General features: G+C 33.9%; 2 non-coding genes across 2 annotated transcripts; both read right to left on the reverse strand.

Moving 5' to 3' along the window:
• Positions 1 to 4064: 4064 nt before the first annotated feature.
• On the reverse strand, positions 4065 to 4136 carry TRNAD-GUC (transfer RNA aspartic acid (anticodon GUC)). Its single transcript has one exon. It is a non-coding gene; the product is annotated as a tRNA-Asp (tRNA).
• Positions 4137 to 4554: 418 nt separating this feature from the next.
• LOC128034328 (small nucleolar RNA R71) lies at positions 4555 to 4661 on the reverse strand. The gene has a single exon (XR_008190456.1). It is a non-coding gene; the product is annotated as a small nucleolar RNA R71 (small nucleolar RNA).
• Positions 4662 to 8435: the final 3774 nt, after the last annotated feature.

Raw genomic sequence — 8435 nt, forward strand, 5'->3', positions numbered from 1 at the left:
TTTCTCAAAAATATATGTGCTTTGTGCATGACGGATATGTATCATTCCTGATTTTCAACCGAACAGTCTTTTCTATTATCCTCATACCTCGAGTTGTGCCAAATGGCTCAAGTAACAAGAAACAAATTACGTAACCTCCTTCACTATCCTCAAACCTTGAATTACTCGAGCAACAAGAACAAAACATAGAAAAAGAAGCGATTTTATTACTTTCAGTATGAAAGTAATTTTGCTCAATAGAAACCGATAGAAATTAAATATAATTTATTCTTAGAAAATAAATTCACACAACTTTTTAGCAAAATAACAATATACGAAACTTGTATGTAAAAACCTATGTGAATCTATTAGTGTCATCTATTTACAGGGAGAGATAGGAGAATATTGGTTGAATAATGGTAACACAAATAATATTTCTTTAATAGAAAAAATAGTATAATAGTCTAACTAAAAGAGAGGGGGGTACTCACTCTTTCGATTCCCTTAGGTGTTGCCGCCCGTCACATGTTTATGTGAGGCAGATTGGGCCTCTCATGTATTGGGTCTAATAATATATAATTCCTAAACTTTTGACCCAGTATTTTATTATTAATCCAACCCAATAAAATTTTTTATTTCTCAAAATAAATATTTTATTTATTTATTTTAATTAACTAAATTAATTTCCCAATTAAATAATTTTCTCAATTCAATTCAAATTTTATTAGTAATTTTTTTGATAAAAAAATCTATGAGGAAATATATTTAATTTCCATTTTCAACAATTCATGATGGCTAATTAATTTAATTCCATTTTGAATTTCAGTTATTTAATTATAATTAATTAAATAATAATTTGAAAACCTTAAATTAATTCTCAAGTAATTTTATAGTGAGAAAACACATTCATTTTTTTAACACGACCCAATTCTCTAGCTTCATCATTTCTATTCATTTTTTTCATTTGGTTCTACATACAATTAATTTCTAGTTTTAGCAAGCTAAAGGAGGGACCGATTGAAATATGTAATTAAAGCTCAAATGACTTATAATTAAGTTTCATTTTTTGTCTATTAATTATAAACTCATTTAGTCACAAAGTCATTGTAATGGCCCAAATTCAAGGTTATTGGAATAGTGGTTTCGTAACCATAAATCCGATTTAAAGAGAAATTTATTTTAATAATTTTGCATGAATATTGACATGATAGGAAAATCGTATGAAAATATCGATAGAAAAATTTTACCGATTTAGTGGTTAGTTAGAAAAGAAATTATTGAAGAAATTGGGTAAAAATAAGGTATCGAGACCTCGATCTCGTAAAACCGAGTCAAAAATATTTTTATAATTATTTATGAAATGTTAGTAATATGGTATTAAAATTTAGTTAGAAAATTTTAATGTTTGGGTAGTCAATTAAGTGAAAAGGACTAAATTGAAAAAGATGTAAAAGTTACTAGAAGAATTAAATAGCTCAATTGTTAAATGAGGAGGGATATAAATTGCAAATAAGCCCAAAAGGAGATATTTTTGGCGGCATAAGCTGAGAAAAATAGGAGAATTGAAGAATTAAGGGTAAAATTGGAATATTGCAAAATTTACTTTAAAAGTTAGGACTAAAGTGGAATTATCTAGATTTCTCTTTATTTTTCTGCATTCTCATCAGCCAAAAATGTCCTAGGGTTTCTTCAAGCTGGTTTTTCATAATTTTTGCACCAAGTGAGTTAATCCTTGCCTTTTTCTTGTAGTTTTTGTGTTTCTAAGACTTTTACAACTAGGTCCTATTACTAAATTCATTAGTTTTTGATTTTATGAATGAAATTGAAAGTTTCTATGAATATCTTCTGTAATTTTATGATGAAATAGTATGAAAGTGAAGCTTTAATTTGTTTATGAAATGATTTTATTAGGTAATTTCAATAGAAATTGATTTGTAGGACCCAATTGTGAAAAGGTTTGGAGTTAAAGTCTAGTACTAAAATTTTGAATTCCAAAGCTTACAAAGTAGTTTAAAGTGATGGGATAAAGTGTTAATTGAGAAAAATCAGCTCAATTGAGAGGTTAATTGAGCAGGGATGAAATTATCATTTATTGAAAGCTTAGGGAAAAATGGTAATTAACATCATGCACTAAAACAGTTTTGGACAGCAGCAGTAGTCTAATTTTGAAAAATCACCAAAAATTGTAGAGATCTAATTATAGGATGAAAAAATATGAAATTATATCTTATTGAGTCTAGTTTCTTATAAAAGAAACGATGTAAGTAATGTAATTGTAAATCATGAGATATAATAGATTTTGTGAGACAAGGTCAGAATGAATTCGGGTTCCCCTGTTCTCAGTTTGGAAAATCATCAAAAATTGGAGAAAAATAATTATGGGCTTAAATTTATATTTTTAAAATCTTTAATGAGTCTATTTTCAAAAGAAACAAGCTATAACATCATCCAAATTCTGTACAATGAGATAATTAATTTTTAGTGAAGAGAGGTTGGAACTGTTGAACAGTGAAACAGGGGAAATTTAAATAATAAACTGTACTTATTTGCTAAACCAAAAATTCTGAAAATTTTATGGTAAGAAGATATGTGAGTCTAGTTTCGGGGAAAATTAGCATATCTTAATTTGGAGTTCAGTAGCTCAAGATATAAATAATTTAGTGACTGTGACTCAGTGAGACAGCTTTGAATGCACTATAAATAATAATGGAATTATAGAGAATGTTACATATGAACATGAAAAGTATTTGATAACACTCTAGAATAACGTATTTTTATGTGTTAATTATGTATTTATTCTGAGTATGATCCTGCTAATTTGAGCTATTTATGATCTTTTATCTCATAGGGACTAAATTTGAGGCAAAAGCAAAGTTAAGGGCCAAAAGCGTGAATTTAGAGATAAAATGGGCCAATGTGCGACACAAGGAAAAGTTGGTGTCAAAAGTGCAAGCATGGAGGACACAAGGGTTGAAACGCAAAAAGAAGAGATTTTATTCTGTTAAACTCTATTTTAATTATATTAGGATAATTAATATTGAGATAATTATTAAGGATTATTTTTAGGATTTTATTTTATCTTTATTTATCTTCAATTAAATGTATTTATCTTTTAGGAATTTAAGTAGGATTAGACTATCTCCCCTAGCACTATAAATAGGGGGTGAAGTAACTCAAAAGGAAATCCCGTCTTTTTCCTGAAAACACTCTCTCCCCAAAAGTTTAGGCTTTTGTTCTTCTCATATTTCATTTCAATAAAATCTTTATTTTTATTTTATTTATTTTCTTTTCTACCACAACCATGAGCCACTAAACCCATCTAGCCGAAGGTTGTCAAAAATCCCAAAAAGAGTTTATGAGGCTTAGAATCCGTACTTAGCCTCCTCACTGAGTATTCATCGTTTCTCCGCACTACGTGGCTGACGCTTCTGTCCATGTCCCTTAAGAAGTAAGCTTTTCAACGTATGCAAAGGCGGCCGCTTTGTATGTTTTGGGAAGGTTGCACAGTCAGTTCGTTAGCTTACTGTGTCAGAGGTTGGCAAGCCCAAGAGACAAAATGGCGTGGGATTCGCCATTGAAAAGCGTTGATCTAGCATAAGACGATCCCACAGAAGCGATTGTTGGCTAGAGTCAGGTTCCACTAAATCGTAAGTCTAAATCCTTGGAGCTTGTGGTCGTAGGCGTCCTCTTCCACTATAACTGGCTTATTCGGTTTGGGAAGGATCATCTAAAAGCCGATGATTGAACCCAAGGCGGAACGAAACAACTGGAGGCTGGAATCTCCCATAAGAATTTCCTTTCTCTCAACTCTATTTTTAATTTCTCAAATTTTCGATTCAATATTCTTAATTCTGTTTTTATTTTATTCTTCGTTTCCAGATCCAAACCTTTAATTCTGTTATTTTTTATTTTTTTCAGGAACGCAGGTTGTCTTGGGCAAGACTCTGCCTGGGATTCCACGGAACAAGATATTGTGCAAATCCAGTCCCTGAGGATTTGACCCTACTTCTCTTTTACTATTCTTTTTCATTATTTATTAGGGATAGGATATTTTTGGTGCTTTCAACGACCGCATCAAATTTTGGCGCCGTTGCCGGGGAATGAACCCGGGTCACCCGCGTGACAGGCGGGAATACTTACCACTATACTACAACGACTCACCAGAAGAAGTGCTTAACGCTAGGGTTAACGAAAACCCGAATCTAGTACACCAACAATGGCTCAAACGATTCGGCAACTGGCCGAAGCTCCGACAGAACAACCGCCATTGTGCATCGCGTATCTTACTATGGATACTGATTTTGAGTTGAATTCAGGATTAATCCAATTACTGCCAACTTATCGTGGGTTGCAAAATGAAAATCCCCACAAGTATCTGAAAGAATTTCATATGGTTTGTCTTAGCATGAAACCTCATGGGGTAACTGAGGACCAGATTAAATTGCGTGCTTTCCCTTTCTCCCTAGCAGATTCTGCTAAGGAATGATTATTTTATTTACCCCCTGGATCTATTACAACTTGGGCTGACCTATCTCATTTTTTTTGAACAAGTTTTTTCCAGCGTCTCGAGCAGCTAAGCTAAGAAGAGAGATCGTTGGAATAAGACAAAAAGAAGCTGAGTCCCTTTATGATTATTGGGAGCTGTTTAAGAAGTTGTGTGCAAGCTGCCCACAACATGGTATAACGGAGCAATCTCTCCTCCAATATTGTTACGAAGGTTTGAAGCTCATGGAGATGAATATGGTAGACGCTGCTAGTGGAGGAGCATTAGTTAACATGACTCCTCAACAAGCGAGAGACTTGATCTCCACAATGGCTGCAAATTCTCAGCAGTTTCGAGCTAATACTGAACCCCCTAGAAGGGTTCACTAGCTAAGTAATTCAACCTTAGAGGATAAAGTTGATAGACTTACTAATATGATGAACTCTCTTATTGCAGAAAAAGCGAAGACAGCTCGGTTATGCGGAATATGTGCTACACCTGATCACGCGACTGATGCATGTCCCAGTTTGTATGATGATACCACGGCCCATCTGGATGCTGTTGGAAATTTCCCTAGGCCGCCACAAAGGCAGTATGACCCCTACGCTAATACCTACAACCCAGGGTGGAGGGATCATTCTAACTTAAGCTATGGGGCAAATCCACGAAATAACCAGCCATACCAAAATCGATTTTCGCAACAGCCGCAAGGTTCAGGTAATTTTCTAGAAACCGTGGTCAATAAGTTAGCAGCTAATGTTCTTGATTTTCAACAGCAAAATCTTAATTTCCAAAAAGAGATGAAAGATTTCCAATAAAAAACCGAGGCGTCCATCAGAGAGTTGACCACATCGATCGAGAAATTGACCTCTCAAGGGAAGCTGCCATCACAAACAGAACCAAACCCTAGACAAAATGCAAATGCAATGACGTTGCGAAGCGAAAAGGTATTGGAACCAATTCCTGACAGGAATCTTACCCAAGAAATCGCTCAAGAAAAACCCGAGAAAGACGAACAGGTCCGACTAAAGCCTCTATTGCCTAAAATTCAACCTCCATTTCCAGAACGTTTCAACCCGTGTTGAAGAGGTAAAGAGGACAAAGAAATCTTCGAAACATTTAGGAATGTCGAGATCAACATTCCGCTGTTGGACGCCATCAAGCAAATACCGCGGTATGCTAAATTTCTTAAAGAGCTTTACACTAACAAGCAAAAATTAATAGGTAATGAAAGGGTGAATGTTAGTGAGAATCTATTTGCAGTGTTACAGCGGAAAATGCCGGCAAAATGCAAGGTTAGGGGCATGTTTGCAATACCATGCCAAATAAGCCATCTGGGAATTAAGAAGACTATGTGTGATCTAGGGACTTCTATAAATGTAATGTCGTATTCTATTTATGAATCACTTAAAGCGGGTTTTTTTGACAAAAACAGGTGTTATCATTCAATTGGCGGACAGGTTTGTTGTGCATCCAGAAGGAGTCCTCGAGGATGTTCTGGTAAAAGTTAACGAGCTTATTTTCCCTACAGATTTTTATGTGATCAAAATGGAGGAGGATAGAAGTCCTGGATCTTCAGATCTCCTACTGGGTCGAACGTTCCTTAGTACAGCTAGTACTAAAATTGATGTTCGAAGTGGAACTCTTACGATGGAGTTTGATGAGGAGATTGTAAAGTTTAATGTCTACGACGCCATTAGCCATCCAAGCGAAATATTGAGCGTAAATCGTGTCGACATAATTGCCTCTTTGGTGGAAGAGAATTTTGAGTCAATTTATGGAGATAATTCTGAACTTAATGAAATTGAATTTGTTAATAAGTTATTATCTCCAAATACTAAACTGTTACCTTCTGTTATACAGGCACCAGAGTTGGAGTTGGAACCCGCAGGAAAGGCAAGAAAATTAGACATCCAAGAGTTAGAAGAAATTCGTAATGATGCCTACGAAAATGCTCACATTTATAAAGACAAGACAAAGTTGTTTCACGATAAGAGAATAGCTCAGAAGCATTTTTCGGTAGGACAAAAAGTTTTACTTTATAACTCTATGTTAAAGTTATTCCCAGGTAAGCTTCAATCACGATGGCAGGGACCTTTTATTGTTATTGAAGTGTTCACACATGGAGCGGTTGAAATAGAGAGTGAAAAATCTGGAAAGCGGTTCGTAGTCAATGGCCAGCGGTTGAAGCCATTTTATGAGAATTTTCAAGCCCACACGGTTAAGAAAATCCATTTGGAACCACCATAGAACCAATAACGGCGTCGAGCTAACGACGTTAAACAAGCGTTTGTTGGGAGGCAACCCAATTTTTATTTTTTATTTTTTTTATTTTTTTCTTTACTTTATTTATTACTTTATTTTATTTTATTTTACTTATTTGGATATTAATAAATTTTTATTCTTTTTCTTAGATAAAACAGAGCGAAAATGCGAAGAAAACCGTAAAGCAACGCTTAGAGCGCATTAAGGCCTGACTTGAAACCTTTGGCCAGCAACTGACCAAGCTCATTGCCATCATTTGCGATCGACAGTAACAACACAGAGAGTTTTTCTAAACTTTTCTACCTATTTATTTCTTTTCGTCCACATTGAGGACAATGTGCTTTCAGTAGGGGGAGGTACTCTTTGTTATTACTATCATCTTCTGCTGTGATTTTGGTTATTATTACTGGTGTTGCTACTTGAGGCTTTATTTTGTCCATATTTTTTTTTGGAATCTCCTGCCTCTTTTCATGCCCAAGATTTTTACGAAGAATTGCCTACTGTTTGACCTACAAGCATGATTCTTGTTTTCTGAGAAAATTATGAATTTTTCATAATTGATGCCATCTCCAATGTTTTATTCTTATTAGACTAAAAATAATTGTGATTCATAAAGTTAACTTTATCTTACTTTTCGTAAAATTGATTAAGTTTAAATACAAAGTGGACACTTAATATGTTTGCATGCTAAAATATATTGATGACTATTAAGGTAATTACTGAAACTTATTTTTGACACTTGATTATTATTATTATTATTTCTCTAAAGTCCTCATAAAAAAATATTATTAAAATGTCGTTTAATGTTTCCGTGGTTATGAGTGCAGCTTAAAAACGTGATTGACTGAGTAACCGGGGTAGGGTGCTTGGGTTGTCATCCTATTTTGCGTCAAAAGGTTGTGTGACGTAAAGCTCCGCTAACCGGAATTAAATTTTTAGAACATGTTGGGCTGAGTAACCGGGGTGGGGCGCTTGGCTGTCATCTCTCTTCGCGTCAAAAGGTTTAGTATATTCCTAAAGCATAATAAAAAAAGAAAAATATATATAATTTGAGGACTAAAGGAGGAAACAAATAAGGTGTCTTGGTAGGTTTGGTAATTTACCTAATTTTCATCAAATAATTCAAGTCTATTCTAATTTTTGTGTGTATTAATTGGAAAACTTTTTTTTGTTTTACTTAAAGCAAGCTTAGGGTTCTCTTTATTTTTCATATGCATTTTTGACTGATTTTTATAAAACTTTGGAGTTGTATTTCTTTTATGGCAGAATCTAACTTTCACAGTAGATAGGAACCATACTTGAGGGTAAGCATGGGCTAAGTAGGGGGGATTTGATAAAACTCTAGAATAACGTATTTTTATGAATTAATTATGTATTTATTCTGAGTATGATCCTGCTAATTTGAGCTATTTATGATCTTTTATCTCATAGGGACTAAATTTAAGGCAAAAGCAAAGTTAAGGGCCAAAAGCGTGAATTTAGAGATAAAATGGGCCAATGTGCGGCACAAGGAAAAGTTGGTGTCAAAAGTGCAAGCATGGAGGACACAAGGGTTGAAATGCAAAAAGAAGAGATTTTATTCTATTAAACTCTATTTTAATTATATTAGGATAATTAATATTGAGATAATTATTAAGGATTATTTTTAGGATTTTATTTTATCTTTATTTATCTTCAATTAAATGTATTTATCTTTTAGGAATTTAAG

The sequence above is a fragment of the Gossypium raimondii genome, chromosome 10 (assembly GCF_025698545.1).
Source record: "Gossypium raimondii isolate GPD5lz chromosome 10, ASM2569854v1, whole genome shotgun sequence".
In the NCBI taxonomy this organism is placed as follows: Eukaryota; Viridiplantae; Streptophyta; class Magnoliopsida; order Malvales; family Malvaceae; genus Gossypium; species Gossypium raimondii.